The sequence below is a fragment of the Talpa occidentalis genome, unplaced genomic scaffold (genome assembly GCF_014898055.3).
Source record: "Talpa occidentalis isolate TD23 unplaced genomic scaffold, MPIMG_talOcc4v2.1 talOcc4.12, whole genome shotgun sequence".
NCBI classification, from domain to species: domain Eukaryota; kingdom Metazoa; phylum Chordata; class Mammalia; order Eulipotyphla; family Talpidae; genus Talpa; species Talpa occidentalis.
The window spans coordinates 19,829,649-19,846,879 of NW_023601212.1; the positions used below are offsets into that span (position 1 = coordinate 19,829,649).

Consider the following 17,231-nt stretch of genomic DNA (forward strand, 5'->3'; position numbering starts at 1 on the left):
ACATCAGAGTCATTTATAAAAATCCTGTATTCACCTGTGCTTTTTGTTGTGCAGAGAAAGGCTCTATCAAATCTTTAAGGAGATCCCTAATATAAAGTAAGGAGGTGAGTCTACCTAATTTTACTTTATAAATAATTGTAGCCACTTTTAGCTACTTAGGTTTGCGATCTGAGGGCCTCAAAGTAACTTATGGTTTGACTCAATGCTTCACAAATTTTACTAGCGTAAAGTGTAATATAGTAAGTTTATTTGCATTTCTGTGGTTATGGGGATTAATAGGCCTTACATTATGGATCTAGGGTCGTCAGTGTCATGGGACATTGTTTGGGGAGGGGGTCTTACATAATAAACAGTGGGAAGCAAATTCAACAGATATAATCCCTTTATTTTGTAGCTTGACAGATAACAATGAGGGAGGGATCAAAGAGATTTATAAAGACTGGCCGTAAATTGTTGTAACTAGATGAAAATAGTTTATTTTAGTATAGTACTACTATTTAATTTTATTTTTTTAACTGGCTTCTTTTGTTGTTCAGAGAGACAATGTGGTCTTTCTAGATATTCATACAGTTTTCATTTTTAAAATTGTTATATTGTAAATCTCATTTCACAATCCACCTAGTAATTATAATAGAAGATGACTGTCATTCACTTGTAAATAAAACTTTACTTAAATTTGAGTTTTTCTTCACATTGAATTGATTCTGGCTTTGATTGTTTGGGATAATAGTCTATTTGAAGTGTAAATAAACATTTTTCCCCCATCGGTAGTAACTTTACTGTTATGCACGTTTTTTAAATTGTATTATGACTGAAAAACATTAGTTTTCAGAGATAGTAGTTTGTCAGTACCTTTGTCAGCATAATATACTTGTACTTCAGTTGCATTTTTGTTATATTAGTTAGTTGCACAATTTGGGGAAAAGTTTGTGGTTTCCATTACTGTATTTACCCAGAAGCCCTACATGATCAGAATTCTAAGACAGTGTTTAAAAATAAATTGAGCATGTTTTCTGAATGTGAAAGTAAAAAAAGAGAAGCATTTCACTATTCAGTTATTGCTTACTGGGATACAAAGTATAGTTCTGTTTCCAAAAGTAGGACTTAAGTGAAATACTATATGGCTAGATATTAGTTTATTATTAATTTTGACTCCCCTGCCAGAATTCCTTTTGAGACTATTGTTTGTCAAAGATAAAAGTAGAAGCCTTTAAAGGAAAAATTATTCTGGCACTTTGTTTTATATATATTAATTTTTATTTTTTTTAGCCTTTGTAAGAAAGGAGCAATACAAGGCATAGAATGACATGATAGAGAAAAGAGCATGGTTTTTCATTCAGCCTTTTCCTGCTACTTACTAGGTTACTTCTGAACAGTAACTTTCTTATTTGTAAAAAACATTAACAGTAACACTATCATCACAGAGTCCTCATAAAGATTAAATGAGAATGTATTTAAATATCTAGATCATATGAAGTAAATAATGTATAATATATGTTATTGTTTAAATCTCAGAAATCAGTTAGATGTTCCTCAAATTTTGTGCATGTACAATGATTTTGAATCATGTGTATTGGCTGCTGCTCAGTGCTGTTACCTTACTGTGATAATGTGCCTTATCATTTATATTTCAAATTATATGCTATTTTTAGAATTAAGGTGCAGTTGTAAGTAAGGAATAGGCTAAAGGAGAAACAGTTACTTTGATTCAGATTATGTAAAAAGACATCTTAGTGGAAAATGGGTGAGTTTTTTAGTATTGACAGTTAACTTTTAAATGTGTCTTTGATCATTCACAATTTGTCTGGTTTTATTTTTGCAATATTAGTTAATTTATTCATATATTCAGTAAATATTGAGTGCCTGCTCTGTGTAGGTCTTTGGGTTGGCAAAGTTATTTTGAAACATTGCTACTTTATATTTAAGAATTTATATTTAAGAATTTAGAAATTTGCCTGTAGGAGTGATTCATTGTTTAGCACTGCAGTCAAAATGAGAAGTCATGTATTTGGGGGAAAGCAATGATATGAAATCATTGTTAATGATTACATTTGTATTATTTTCCAATTTAAAAAAATTAGTGTTGCTTATATACTATCCTTTTATGTTTTCCTTTTTTAGTTTAATTATAGTTTAGTGAGTTAACTAGACTAAAATGGAAAGGACATAGTCTAAGTTAAGTTTAAGAAGTTTTAGATATTTATGTTGTGTGAATAGAGGAAATCATATTTTATTGCTTTAGTCTCTGCTTGAAGAACCACCCCTTTACTTAATTAGCTACCTTTTTGAAGGTAGCAGCTTGTTAAGCTGCTACTTTTTGCATTCAGTGAAAATGTGATAACTGTGAGGATGATTTGATCAATGATGGATTCTGGAAATTACAGTAGTTTGATTAGCAAGACAGTGCTTAAGTCATGACCTGTTGCTCTGAGATTCTACTTTGAAAGTTGACAAGATGAATGTAAGTGAAAATGAGAATTTAAAATAGTTGGTAATTACTCTGTATTAAGAAATTTGGAATGTGGTAAAGGATTTTCAATTTTTTGTGTACATACTAAGTGGTGAGTACTGTGCATCATCTTTTTTAGTCTTCTTAGTTGAGTAGGTTCAATATTGTGCCTTCTGTTTTTAAACAGAGAAAAATGAGACTTTCATGCATTACTAACTTACTCAAAGTCATGTAGTTTCTAAAAAGAGGAACTGGAATTTTGACTCCAGTGCCTATTTTATTTGGCTTACTGGTTTAGGACCTCTCCATACTCACGTTGACTTATCTCCATCAGTCACGTTGATCTTTTGAATCAGATGAATGAAATTCAGGTTGACTTTGTCTTTAACAACACCATTAAAGTCATGTCTTCACATTTTAACTTCTGTGTTTTATTCTTGCCACTCTTTATTTACCTGTTCACTTTTTCAGATTTCTGACATGAGGGGCTTTGTCTCATATCATCTAAAGAACAGTTACATTGTTTTTTTGTTTCTTATTCATTGTTTAAATATGTATATATCTGTAAACATCGAACTTTTTTGAACCCTAACATATATTGCTTATAAATAATTTTCTTTTATCACTTTTTTAAAGTTTTAAGAAGTTTAAGGTAGATGTAGTACAAAGTGTGTGTGTGTGTATTGTAAGCACACAGCAGTAAGAAGTAACTCAAAATGTTGTATATGAGTTTGTGGAAGACAAGGTAGCAAATGGATGATCTGAATAGGTGATCAGTCCTTTGTGAAGCATATAAATGATTTAAGCAAATTGGGTTTAAGTTTTTTGTTAGCAAGAGTCTGTGGTTAAATGGCAAAGGAGATACTTTCTTTCTAAAGATTTTTTTGTTAAAGTAGTGATTTTCCCTTTATCATTGAGTTTATATTTTCTACCACTTAAATAAGTAATTATACTCTTATTCTAGTTCTGGATTCATCCTCTGAGTCATAAAACATTGTTACTTTTAATCTTCATTTCTTTGTTGTTTTAATCTTCATTCTTTGTTTTTTTTTTTCTGTTAAATTCTGTAGCATTATGTTTAGCTACCTTTTCATGCCATAATAGTGGAAAGAAAATTTGCTTCAGAGATCAATAAGTGTGTTATTTTTTAACCTAACCCGTGTTAGCTATAAATTGTTTTCTTGCACTTTCTTAGTAATCTCAGAGAAACTAGAACAGTTATGCAGATATATCATTGATTTAAAAAAGAAGCCCACAAATTAAACTTTACTTAGTGAGTACTGTTTCAAGGTAGAAAAAGACCAGAAATTATAATTAGAAGAATTTTACTCGGTTTAAGATTTACAAAGGAATTGCATGCAGAAAGGCAATGCCCTTTGAAGCACTCTTATAAGATGAAGAGACTTTATAGTTTATAGCCCTTGGGGAGCTCTACAGACATCCGCTATGCTGAGTTCTGGGAAGCTGCTTTTTCCCATGCTTGCAGCCTCTCTGTGGGGTAAAGGTCTGTTAATTTTGCATAAATATTTACCATATCTCATTTTAGCTTGCAGTGCTTCCTCACACTGTTAGCAATAAGGAGACCTTTGCTTATCCAGCTTGAAAAGTTTATTGTTATCCATATGACTAGTCTGGAGAGTGTTCTGTTATCTTTGAGGGTTGATGAAGTTAAAAAGTCAGATTAGAAAAAAAAAAAATAATGCAGAGGTAAACAACCAATGCACAGTCTGTCATTTTGTTATAAAAATATTTGCCCATGCTTATTTCTCTACATTTAAAAATGAAAAGGTTATCACACCAACTCTGCATTTCAGTTCTGTCACATCTAACAAGTCAAATTATTCTCACTTTCAGATGTTTATTTGTGAGACCAGTAGTAATTTTTACACTTGACTTTACTATATTTTTAACCCTGTTTCCTCATTTAGTAACAGTAATAAGTAACTTTCATTTATTAAGTATCATCCTAGGTACTTTATAGGAATTGTATTTAATATATAACAACACTATAAAGCAGATGTTATTCCCATTTTAGAGATGAAATAAAACCCTTTAAAGTGCCTTAAGGACTGTAAGCTGTGAAGTCTTAAGATTCAAAGACGGTCAGAATTCCTAGCTAGTATGTTTTTGGTACCAGGTTAAAATCCAAGTCTTTTCTTCTTGGTTCATTATATTTGCTATTGCACACAATTTTGGGTAATACCATTTTTGTGAAGTTACTGTCCAAAAGCAAATAGAAAGTAAACTTCAAATAAAAAATTTCAGAGAAAGTTTATTTAATCCTTTGTCTTTTAATATAAATTACAGCAGCAATTTCCAAATTGTGTTCCAGGGAATATTCTGGATTCTTTAATGGGAATATAATTTTTTGTTTTGCCCAATTTTCTTATGTGACTTTTGATATCACAGGCACTCAAGGCAAAAGGTAGAATGTAAAATGAAATTGATGTGTAATCCTCAAACTTTGTTTTTATTTTAAAAAGGTTTAATTTATTATTTAAAAATAGCCCAATTTATTTTATTAGTCAAAAACAGTCTAATTTTGCAATTTCATATGATTTGTCCTATGAACATATTTGCTTGCCCTCTTGGAAGGAATCTACCTTCAGTTTATGTTTTTCCATCTCTTACTTTCTTCTCCCCCGTACCCTTTTTGTATGTACCCCCATCTGACTCCATTTATGACCTCTGCTGTCCTCAGTCTTTTGTTTATTGCTGTTCAAGTCCTTTTGCTATTTCCCAAAATTTTCTGATCACATAGTAGGTATCCAGTAGGGTTCTTGGAGTATTTACTATTTTTCTTTAACCTAGTAAAAGTTATGTCAAAGTTGATACATTCTATTTTGCCCTTTCTCATGCTTGCTTTATCTTTCTAGGAAGTAGTAACCCAATCATTAATCTCTCCAAAATACATATTTTGAATAAAAGTTATGTAGTACATATTATTTTACTTATTTCTCATGGTGACCCTGTGAGGTAATAATTTTACAATATAATCTTCATTTTACAAGCAAAGACATGGAAGCTCAGAAAGTTCAAGTCGCATGCTTAGTGAGTGATTAAAACTGGAATTTTGGAGTTTGTTTGACTTCCTAGCCGTCTGTCTTAAACACCATGCTTTACTACTACTTATAGTTAGCATTGAATCAGGTACTATTTCTGCCTTTCAGGAGCTTCTAGTCTGACACAGGCAGCTATATGGGCAGCTCAGTGTATAGGGTACAGTGGGAACTCAGAGAAGAGTAATACTTTCTGGATAAGTAGAAACAGCTTCATAGAGCCCATGAATGCGTCCATTAAATCCTGAAAGATAGGTTGTATTTACCACACAAATGAGGGATAGAAGAATATTTCAGATAAAAGTAGTAAAATAAAGGCACAGAGCTGAAATAGCTTAGTGCGTATAGTTCAGTGTTACTAAAGCATGGAGGGTGCTTGTGGGCACAGCAGTTGGTAAAATTGCAGTGATCAGAGACACCAAATTATTTTTATCTTCTGAGAAGTTTGAGTTTTATCATGGGAACAACAGCAGGCCTTTAATCAGTGGGATAATAAATAAGATCAGTGTTATGTTATAGAAAGATAATCAGGGGAAAAAATGTTTGGGTGGCAGAAGGAATTAGTCTTGAAAAGTAGTTCTAGGGCCAGAGATGAATGTGGAGACATTTTTCAATACTGACAAAAATGTTGAAGTCCTGAATTGAAGTTGTAACAGTGTGTTTAGAAGAGAAGAGACAAAGAGAGCCATTAAGAAAATATGAAAAATATCAGTAGTATGAAAACCATAGGTGGTGAAGGTAAAGGGCCTTTCTGACTTGGATTTTGGGGGGCTGTTGATAGCATTCACCAAGATGAGGAATGTAAAAGAAAGGCAAAGTTTTGTTTGGCTGAGTAATTAGATGAACGACTGCAAAGAGAACAGATGTAGTAAGGAACAGATTTAGTTTAAACTACCTTGTTAGTGATCCATTGCTGTATAATAAATTATCCCCACACAGTAAATCTACATTATCCAACATGATGACCACAAGACACTTGTGGCTATTTAAATTTAAGTTAGTTTAAATTAGTTAAATAAAATGAAAATTTAGTTCCTCAGTCACACTAAACCACATTTCAGTACTAAATGTAAACCATAGTAGCAGCAAAACTAATCACACGCAGCCCTGGCTAACCCACGTATTAGACACTGGGCATAGAATAACAATCACTGCGAAAGTTCTTTTAGTGCCGACACTAATGAGATAACATTTATTAACTCATAGTTTAATGTGATCAGGTATCTTGGAGCATCTTTGCTGGGTGGTTCTGGTTTAAGGTCTCCTATGAGTTTGCAGTTGAGATGTCTGCTACTGAAGCAAGGACTTTGGTCTTCTGAAGGCTTGTCTAGAGCTGGTGGCTCCACTTGTAGGCTGACTCATTCACCTGCTGGGCAAGTGAGTGCTGGTTGTTGGTAGGAGACCTTGGCTTCTCACCAGGTGGACTGCTCCTTAGGGATGATGAAGGCAACTGACTTCACCCAGAGCAAGTGATCATAGAGAACAAGTTGGAAGCTATAATAGCTTTTATGACCTGACCTCAGAAGTCACACTGTCATTTTTTTAATCTGTTAGTTACACAGATCAACTCCAGTCTGTGTGGGTGGGAACTATACAAGAGCATGAATTCCAGGAGGCAAGATTCATTAGGGTTTATTTTAGAGGCTGTTCACCATTGGAACCAATGGAAAATCCAAGTGCAAATGTCTCATAGGTGACTAGATGCATAGAAGTGAGGTCTTAGCTATTGTTGTTGTGTTTGTGATGGTAGTTGGAGTGATTTGAGTAAGTGCGGTCAACTAGAATGAGATTATACCAGAGCATGGTCATTATAGTATCTTGGGCCACATGTTTGGAGAAGGAGAGAATGCTCTCAAAGACTATCAAGAAAATAGTTCTGGAGAATCAAGGCATAGAGGAGTAGGAAGAGAGTACATGATAAAGGAAACGTCATGAAAGGATAAAAATTGAAAATAAAATGTGAGTAGTAATGCTAAATGATATAAAATAGTCAAGTAAAAATTATGAGTTAGCCTTACAAATATTTATTCAATAACTACACTGGGACCCAGAGAAAGGTACATAAATGAATAAGACAAAGTAATAAATAACTTGTAATACAGTCTGAGAAAATATGGTAAGGGACAATTTCTTGGAGGAACTTCCTAGTATCTTAATGTAAAGTCTCTTTAAAAAGTGAGTTGAGTGTGGAGAAAAAGGAACTCTTCTGCACTGTTGGTGGGAGTGCAAACTGGTCCAACCACTGTGGAGAGCTGTGTGGAGATTTCTGGACCTACTAAACATAGAGCTTCCATATGATCCAGCAATTCCACTCCTAGGTATTTACCCAAAGGACACAGAAACATCAATTCCAAAGAACACCTGCACCCCTATGTTTATAGCAGCACTGTTTACAATAGCTAAGCTTTGGAAACAACCCAAATGCCCAAAAATAGATGACTGGATCAAGAAGATGTGGTACATATATACCATGGAATATTACTCAGCATTCAAAAAAGATAAACACATGCAATTTGCAGCAACATGGATGGCGCTGGAAGGGATCATGCTCAGCGAAATAAGCCAAAAAGAAAAAGAAAAATACCGGATGGTCTCACTCATAGCAGGAATCTAGAAAACTTAAATAAGGGACCAGGAAAATGAATAACTATAAGAAAGTGAAAATCAAAATCAACAAAAAACTATGAACCAGAGACACTTTTAGGGGGGCGGGGGCGGGAGGGGAGGGATTGGGGTCAGAATGGGGGGGCTGCAATTGTATGGGGAATATAACAATAAAATTTATAAAAAAAAAAAAAGAAAAAAAAAATAAAAAGTGAGTTGATGTGTGTTTAGGTGTGGGATGTGTTTGTGGTGGTATGTATGGAGGAATCAGGGTGGTGGTGATATAGCTGATAGAATGGACATTTTAGGCAGAAAGAATGGATTGTGATTTGTGGGATATTATTTGAACATGAAGTTTGTGGAGAGAAAAAGTAATTATAAAGACACTGGAAGGCATATTCAAATGGTATTGAATGCATGTTAAGGATCTTGGCTTTGTCTTGTGAGCTATTATATCCCAAACTTAAGTTATTAAGATACTACCCTAATGATTTGCCATAGTCTTATAATCCTTGAACTATAGGTTGCTTAATGTTTTTCTTTAACATTACTTTTAAAATTGGAACTTGATTTCCAAAAAAAACTTTATTTCAAAATTTTGATGTTAGAATCCCAATAACTCTCAAGTATTTGTTGTTGAAAAGATCTGAAGGTCTTTAATGGTCAGGTTTGGTCTACAGTTTAATACTAATAAAAATTAGACATTTTGTTCTAGAAACAACCTAAAGTATAGTCTTTAGAATCTGCTTCTAAATGTGTAAGTTATTTATTAGCTGATGTTCATGAAGTGGAAAGGGATTCTTCATCTACTTTTTTGGCTACTGTACGCAATTGCTGTTGCCTTGCAGTTCGGAAAATTTCTTGTGAAAATTATTAAATCTTTTAGCCATCTTTTATAATATTTAAATTTTTTTCAGTGGTTTTTCAGAGGAGTGCTTAAATTTTTTTTTTTTAAGATTTATTTATTCATGCATACAAGAACTGGGGTACAGGCCAGATGCACAGGAGAGTGAGAGGATTCACCAAAGACAGAGCGGGGAACAGAACAGGCAGACTGACTGAAATACACTGTTGAGGGGAGCAGCGGGTGAGACAGGAGAGGTCTGCCGCACCATGTGGGATTCTTCCTGGCCGGCTGGGAATCGAACCCGTGCTGCGCTGCAGAGGCTGCGGATAGCTTCACAGCACTACACTCAACCACCTGTGCCACCAGGGGAGGCCCTTAAGTAGTCCTTTTAAAGGAGAGTCCAACTCATATCTCATAGTTTTAATTTGCAGTTTTTTTGTTCACTTTGTTTTTTACATGGAATACTTAAATTTGTCGTGATAAATTTAGGTTGTTCACATGAAGAGATAATATTTGTCAAGATGTGCATAATTATGCAAAGCTTGCCTCAGTTGTATATATGATCTCACAGTGATTTCTTCCAGAAATATTTGAAATTCTCCTTGTAGCTTAAGTAGATGTGTGAAGACTTTTCCATTCTTTCTGCCAAACTCTATATGCGCTAATTTTCAAGTTGATAGGGAGTACTTTTATAAGATTTTTAATGAATGGTTTTGAGCTGTAATGTCTGGAAAAAGCCATGCAAATGACAGTGTTAGTGATGCTGTAAAGGTGGGAAGAAACAGTATCATTCTAATGTTAAAATAGAAGTTTTGGAGTGCAGGATAGCAGGGTAACTTTCAGGAACTGCTGAATGGAATGTGGTATAGGTGGGTAGTCATTTAGGAATTTATGGAGTCCAGTAAGATCAAGAGAAGCTAAACATAATCACATCTTGAAAGATGTGTCCACTGTATTTAGGAAGAAGAGAGAGAAAAAGCAGCAGATTCTCTTAGCTGACTCAGAGTAATGGATTCACTCTGCTCCCTATACAGAGTGTGCTTTTTATCCACAGTGGTTTTTATATGCTTGTGTCTAGTAGACTGCTTTGTAGGATGTCTGAATACTTCTGCCTCTTCCATTCGAACTGTGTAATCCTAACGTGTTGTAATTGCATTGGAATTAGATAGTTTAGTTAAATATTATGAAAACCCATGAAAGATGAGCACAAAAAAGGAAGTTATTTTTATGAAACTGAGTTGTGTATCCTTTTGAAATACAAGTAGAGACTTGTCACTAAAGAAATTACTGTCAAATTAGATGTGGATGAAAAACAACTATTAGCAGTTAGGGAAGAGCAGTCTAGTGAGTGCCTTTAGTCTTGCACTGTAAGGAAACTGAAACTGGAAATAAATCATAACTGCTACATTTACACAAAAAAAGGTAATAGGACACTTCAATGATGGACACATCCTTACTTAAAGAGAAAGCCTTGATTCTACATTTAAAGGTTGGCCAATAAATGTACACTTACATAAATTGAAACGAAGTTTAAAGTAACATGATGGGTTTTTTCCCGAAACTGTTTTCTTATTTTAACTGTGCTTTTCCATTAAATGATCAATTACTGGTTCAATGAATTGAATGACGGCAGCTTTTACTATGACGACTCTAGGGCCATCATGACTAAGGAAACTGGAAGAGAAGGAAACATGAAATGCCTCTTTTTCCAGCCTGCTCTGATAACCCTGTGATGGGGGGGGATTCTTAAGTAATGTTACTTAAGAAAAGCATCAAGTAACTAATAGCTCAGGGATTTTGTGACTGTGGCAAATCGTTAAGGTAGTGTTTAAGTATGGGAAACAATAGCCTTATGGGTAGAGGCGTATCCTAACTCATATTTAAGGCCACTCATAGCTTGGCCTTTGCCTAACTTTTCCAGCCTCCTGTCTAACCACTTTCTATTATCACAGATCTTTTGTTGATCAGCCGAGGGACTGCCTCTCCTCAAGGACTGAGCCCAGACCTGATCCGGAGATTAATAGAGAGGGAATTTGACTGCTCTGAGGACAATGCTTGGATGGAGGAATCGTGGAACTAATTTTTCCAGTTTTATTGAGCTTGTCTGTCTAACTCACTTTTGAGTTTCCAGTACCTGGAAGATAGTAGACAGTCAATAAATATTTGAATAGATGAATGAATGAACAAATAACCCCCCCAGAAGTTATAGCGCCATAGCATAAGGCTTAATAATTTCGGGTACCAAGCAAAACAATTTTGAAAAATCTTTGAGGCCACGCCTTGCTGTGTTGGAAACTTCATCTTTTTCTTTTCTTTTTATAATTGCAGTTAAATGAATACTTGATAGTAGGGAGGATTGTGGTAAAGCAGTTTTTCTTATCCTCTGCCCCCAAACATATAAATTGTTTTAAACTTTATAGAAAATAATTTAACAGTATAACTCAAAGGTCTAAGAAATATTTAAGCCTTTTTAATTAAGTAATGCCAATTTTGGTATATAGCTCAAGACATGAAAGAAGTAAAGATGTAGTTGTCAATTTTTATACAAAGATATCACCCACACCATCATGTGTAGTAGGCGCAGCCAATCTAATCCTGCTGCCTTTAGGAGGTAAACTTAGAAGTTGTGATGACAAGAAACTCCCTGGGGAGGCTGATGTTGATAAATTTCTGTATGACCATTTAATAAAATGCGATATAAACATTAAAGACATTTTCAAATAAGCTGTAATGGGGAGGTGGTGTTGGTATGTAAGTAGATAAAACTTCAAATATAATATCCATTATGTTTACAAAAACATACATGTAATGCATTAAGAAAGAGACTTCTGTGACTTGTACTCATTTTATTTTAGACATGTAATTTTAAAAGTATTTCTGAATTGTGAGATTATGGTGATTCTTTGTGTCAATATATCTGTATTTTTAGCCTTTCAATAATGAATATGTGTTACTTTGGATTTTAAGTGAAAAGTAGTTTTATTTATATACTTGTTTGATTTCTTATTCTTTTTTATTTATTTTAATGAAAAATTATGGTGATTCAGTAGATGATGAGAGGGAGGGAAGTAATTCTTGAGACTAGGAATACAGTTGGGAGGCTTGTGGAGATAGGGGTGTAATGATAGATTGGAGACAGCTACAGTGGCTAGTAAGAGAGGAATAAAAGAAAATGAGGGATTTTAACATGACTCCCATGTTTCTGGATATTTAAGGTAAATATAAAGAATTTGAGATGAAAATATGACTTTTCAAAAAAAGTTTTCTTGTTTGAGAATATTTAAATTTAGTGAGGTCATTAGGTTCAGCTTCCTGGGTTTTCTGTGTGTGTGTACTTTAATTCCTTAAGTCTTCTGTTGTAGATCTTATTTTCAATTTGTTAAGGTGAAAGAGAACACACAGGTGGTGTGATTGTGAAGGTACCTTGTTTCTGACATCTGTCACTCTGGATTGCCAGCCAGTGAATTGGTTATCTTGATAAGTATTAGTAGGGAAAGAAAATTTTTAGGCCAAATTATAGAAATTACATGTACCCCTGGTAGCGCTTCCAACAACAACAAAAATAGCAGGAAGAAAGATCCTGCCAATTATTTCTCCGTCGCTAGATTCTGGAGAAAGGGTCAGTTAAAAACAAGGGGGGAGGGGGGCATTGTATGGGGACTATAACCAAGATGAAAATGCATACATTGTGCAAAAATGAAAAGTGATGTAAAAAATATATAAAATTAAAAAATAATAATAATAAAAGAAAAAATACTACTCAATGATAAAAAAGAAAACAACAGAAAACAATACCAAGGGGATTTTTTTCTTGAGGAAACAAAATTAAATTTAAATGTATCTGGTTTGAAGGAGTTACATTAAATTTATTTTTGACCTTTTTCATGATGCTGTGGGTGGTAATTCAAGTGAGGACTCTGTTCTTGCATGTCAAATACATTTCTACGTAAAAGTATTATCTGACCTCTTCCTTTTTCTGGCGTGAGCAGCAGGTAAATTAACATGACCACAGTGACCACAACACCTTGACTGTTTCCTCATTCTAAATGTACCATCTTCCCTTCCCCCGGGTCACACAATAGCATATTCTATAGGTGGATAGGAATGAAAAGAATAGAAATATATTTAACCAGTCACTGCAGTTAAGAAGCTTAATGTTTCTAACAGTCTTATTGCACCTGATTTTTCTGGTGGTTACACAAGTAGGGATCACATAGCATGGGAAGAAAGGAGTATTGATTGATTTGCAGTTTGACTCTTCATGTCGTAAAACTGTTTTTTTTTTTTCCTTTTATATATTTTTTTACATCATTTTTCATTTTTATACAATGTATGCATTTTCATTTTTAAAACTGTTTTAATATGTGAATAGTTTTGAAACTATCCCTTAATTTTTTTTGGGGGGGGGGAAGGAAATATGTTAATGGGATTTTTTCCTAAGGTATACAGAACACACACACACAAAATTTCTGTTGTTTTAGAGCACATTTTTTAATGATAAAGACCCAAAGATTTCATTATAGAACAGCGAGGAAAACTTATTTGAAATTTTAAATAGTATTCTTTTACTTGAGTAACCTTTTTATTAAAAGGAATCAGCATTTGTTTATTACCTGGTATATTCTAAATACTGGGCTGTATCACTTATCTCATTTAATCCTCACAACATTCCTGTAAAGCAAGTACTTAGTTTAATCATTTGAGAAGAAATTGAGGTTCATTGAAGTTCATTAATCTGCTCAGTGTCACATTGAGTCACTGTGGCAGGTTTTAACTTCATTCTGACCAATACCAAAACCCATATTTTTTCTATGTATGTTTCCCTTATAAAAAATATCCCTTATAGGGACCAGGAAAAAGACTAATTATAATAAAGTAAAAATGAAAAAGCAACTATAAACCAGAGACACACTGGGGCAGTGGCAGGGGCGGGGGTGGGGGGAGAAGGGGGTAGAATCAAAACAAGGAGGGTGGGAATTGTATGGGGACTATATCCAAGATGAAAATGCATACATTGTGCAAAAATGAAAAATGATGTAAAAATACATAAAATTAAAAACTTTTAAAATTAGAAAAAAAGATACTATACAATATTCGTACAAAAAAAAAGAAAGTAATTTGGGAGGAATTACTTTGAGAATATGTTAATATTCTATTCTTCATTAAACTTTTACCCATGTAGTTAAAAAAAAAAACCCTTATAAATAAACATCATCTGGCCGTTAAATTATTATTATTTGCCAGCATATAGTGCCAGTGGTCATTATTTAGCTGCTGAAAAAGTAGGTGATTGCACACTTAATTAAGTTGTGTGATAACCAGATCTGCATAACATGGTAAGCTCAGTAGTATACACTCAAATCTTTGGTTTTTAGTGAAAGCTTCTAATAAACTTGTTGATAAGTTTTAGAGAGCTATAAGTCAATGAACTGGTGGTATAAACCATTTAGGCATTACTTTTGTCATTTCATATAGATTAATTAGTGATACAGTTTAAGCTAAATTAGTATTCTGGAGGTACGTGTTTCTTTTTTTTTCTTTTCTTTTCTTTTTTTTTTTTTTTTTTTGTGGGACCCTCGCCGTTGGCCAGGGAACAAACCTGGGCTGCGAGGCTGGGCGCTGCAGAGGCTGCGGGCAGCCTCGCAGCCCAGCGCTCAACCGCTGCGCCACCAGGGGAGGCCCGTGTTTCATTTTTTTAAGCAAATTAATTCTAAATATATAAAAGAAAAAAGGCTGTGCTTTTCTTAGTGTTGGTAGGTAGAAGCCCCAATTAGATACAACAGATAATTTTTAAATTTTCTTTTTTGTCTTATTTTACTTTGTTGTAAAATACTACAAGTCTAAGGCAAAAAAGAAATCATATAATAGCATGATATATGAAGCCATCCACATATTACCTAACATAGTCTTTGTTTGACGGAAAGGAAAAAAGAAAAATTACAGATAAAGTCAAAGCTCTCCAACATACTTACCGTTGATCCTATTATTTTTTTTTCCCTTTCCAGAAGTAAACACTATGTATATATGGTAAAATTGGTATTCATTGCTACCATGCATGTTTTTATCCTGTTGCCACATAGTTATATATCTTCAAACATAGAGTTGCGGCATAGTCTTGCAGATTTTTGACTCTAAAAATTGAATTCATATCCTATGTATTCTGCAGCTGGTGTTTTTTAATTAATAAAATATTATCAATATAGTGTGAGATAAGGATTGAGTTTTGTTTTTTTCTCATGAGTAACCATTTGTTTTGCCCCGTTGGTTGTGCAGTCTATCTCTTTTTCCCTGATTTGCTCTGCCACCTTTGTCATATATTTTGGGGATTTGTTTCTTAGCATTTTGTTCTGTTTCCTTGGTTATTTGACTTTTCTTTTGCATTTGTAAAAGGGCAGGTTTATTAAGGAAAAAGACACCTGGACAGAAAGTGCATTTTGAAAGGGGCAGGTTTATTCAGAAAAAGGATTGCCTGCAAAGGCAGAGAAGTGCTACCTATTTGACTTGTTCTATACCAACACCAGACTCAGTTGCTTTAGCTTTTGTAAACAAGTGAAACCATCTATTTCTTTTTCTTCTGGCTTATTTCACTAAGCATAATTCCTGCCAGCTCCATCCATGTTACTGTGAATGGCATGAGTTTATCTTTTTTGATTGCTGAATAGTATTCCACTGTGTATATTGTATATATTGTAATTGCATTGAAAATTTAGTTTGTGGAAAATGGACATCTTTATTATATTGTCTACCTGTATAAATATGATCACGAGATTCCTTTAGAACTATCAGGACTTCTCTTATGTTAATAATAATTTTTTTCATAGAGACCTCAAAACACTTCAAGTGTACTCCTAGATACTTTATGATTTTCACTGCTATTATGAATGATTGTTTGTTTTACTCCTTCTCTCCCCGCTCCTTCCTTTGTTCTCCCTTCCAATCCTATTTTCTTCCTTCCTTCTTCTCCCCTTCTTTTATTTCCCTTCCTTCCCCTTCTCTATCTCCTTTCTTCTGTCCTTTCTTCCCTTCCTTATCACCTAATATTTCAATTTTCTGTTGCTTGGCGAATGTTCTATTAAGGAGGTATGTATTGAGGACAGCATATGGCAGTCAGAATTGCTGGAAATGAGACCTAGCTTTGTCCTTTGACAATGATGTAATAATTAGGTAGACTGTTTTTTGAGTCTAATTCTACTTATATAGTAGAATAATATATTTTGATAGGTAGAAAAATACTTTATGGCTCTCATAGGTAGATTTTTCCCCCCTAATTAAACATTTGTTGCAAAAAAGTTATGTCTGGGGTGGAGGAGAGCCCCATTTCCAAAAAAACAGACTATAGTATTGATTTTAATCAATACTAGAAAAATCATTTGAGTACTTCAGCATATTTAGACTTTTTAAAATGATGCCTATCCCCTGTCTCCCCAAGGGGGATATGAAGAGGTTTATAATAGACACACACACACACACCCTTTAAGATGTTAAAATAAAAATAGAAAATTTATTAAGTGAGGTAAATGCGAATATGACTTGTGATTAAGCCTCTCTGTTTTCAGGATGCTATGACAGGAAGAGAAAAATGATTTGTTTCTATTTGTGGGTATAGTTCCTCTTGTAACAAAAGAGTAAAACTTTCATTATTGGCCATTAAATTCATGAAAACTATTGTCCACATGCAACAGTTTCATGACAAGTTATGAGCAATTTTTTAATGTCTTTCCTAATGACCTTTAGTCAAAAACTGAGAGAATGACAAAGCATAGTTCACCAGAACTGTTTTTTTGAGTAGACTGAGCTACTTAGATGTTTTATAATCTAATGTGTAAAGCACTAACTTGAATTATAATCTAGAGAAGTGGTACTCAACATTTTTGTGTTACCTTCATACTTTTGAATATTGGAATTTTTGGTGCACCCTTAAAATTTTCAAGAGAATGCTAGATAAGTAGTCGTAACTACAAGGTAACCACTAAGACAGTAGAAATGCTTTTATAAATTATGAAAGAGGGCCTCCCCTGGTGGCGCAGTGATTGAGGACTGGGCTGTGAAGCTGCCCGCAGCCTCTGCAGTGCCGGTTTGATCCCCGGCTACTGGGCGAGGGTCCCACGTGGCACAACAGATCTCTTCTGTTGCACCCGCTGCTCCCCTCAGCAGTGTATTTCGTCAGCCTGCCTGTTCTGTTCCCTGCTCTGGCTCTGGTGAATTCTCTCACCTTCCCGCACTTCTGACTGTATCTGGTGCTTATATAAATAAATAAATAAATCTTTTAAAA

General features: G+C 34.2%; 1 protein-coding gene across 5 annotated transcripts in view; it reads left to right on the forward strand.

The window, feature by feature from the left end:
- The window catches only part of ARHGEF12 (Rho guanine nucleotide exchange factor 12), a 126,839-nt gene that overhangs the window by 9,532 nt on the left and 100,076 nt on the right, over window positions 1-17,231 (forward strand). The window contains exon 1 of one of the 5 annotated variants that reach the window (XM_054693150.1): window positions 57-104. The exons of the other annotated variants lie outside the window; for them this stretch is intronic. The gene's annotated coding sequence lies outside the window, so the exon portion shown is untranslated. Of the gene's footprint in view, window positions 1-56; window positions 105-17,231 lie in introns of those variants that run through there. 5 annotated transcript variants of the gene reach the window in all.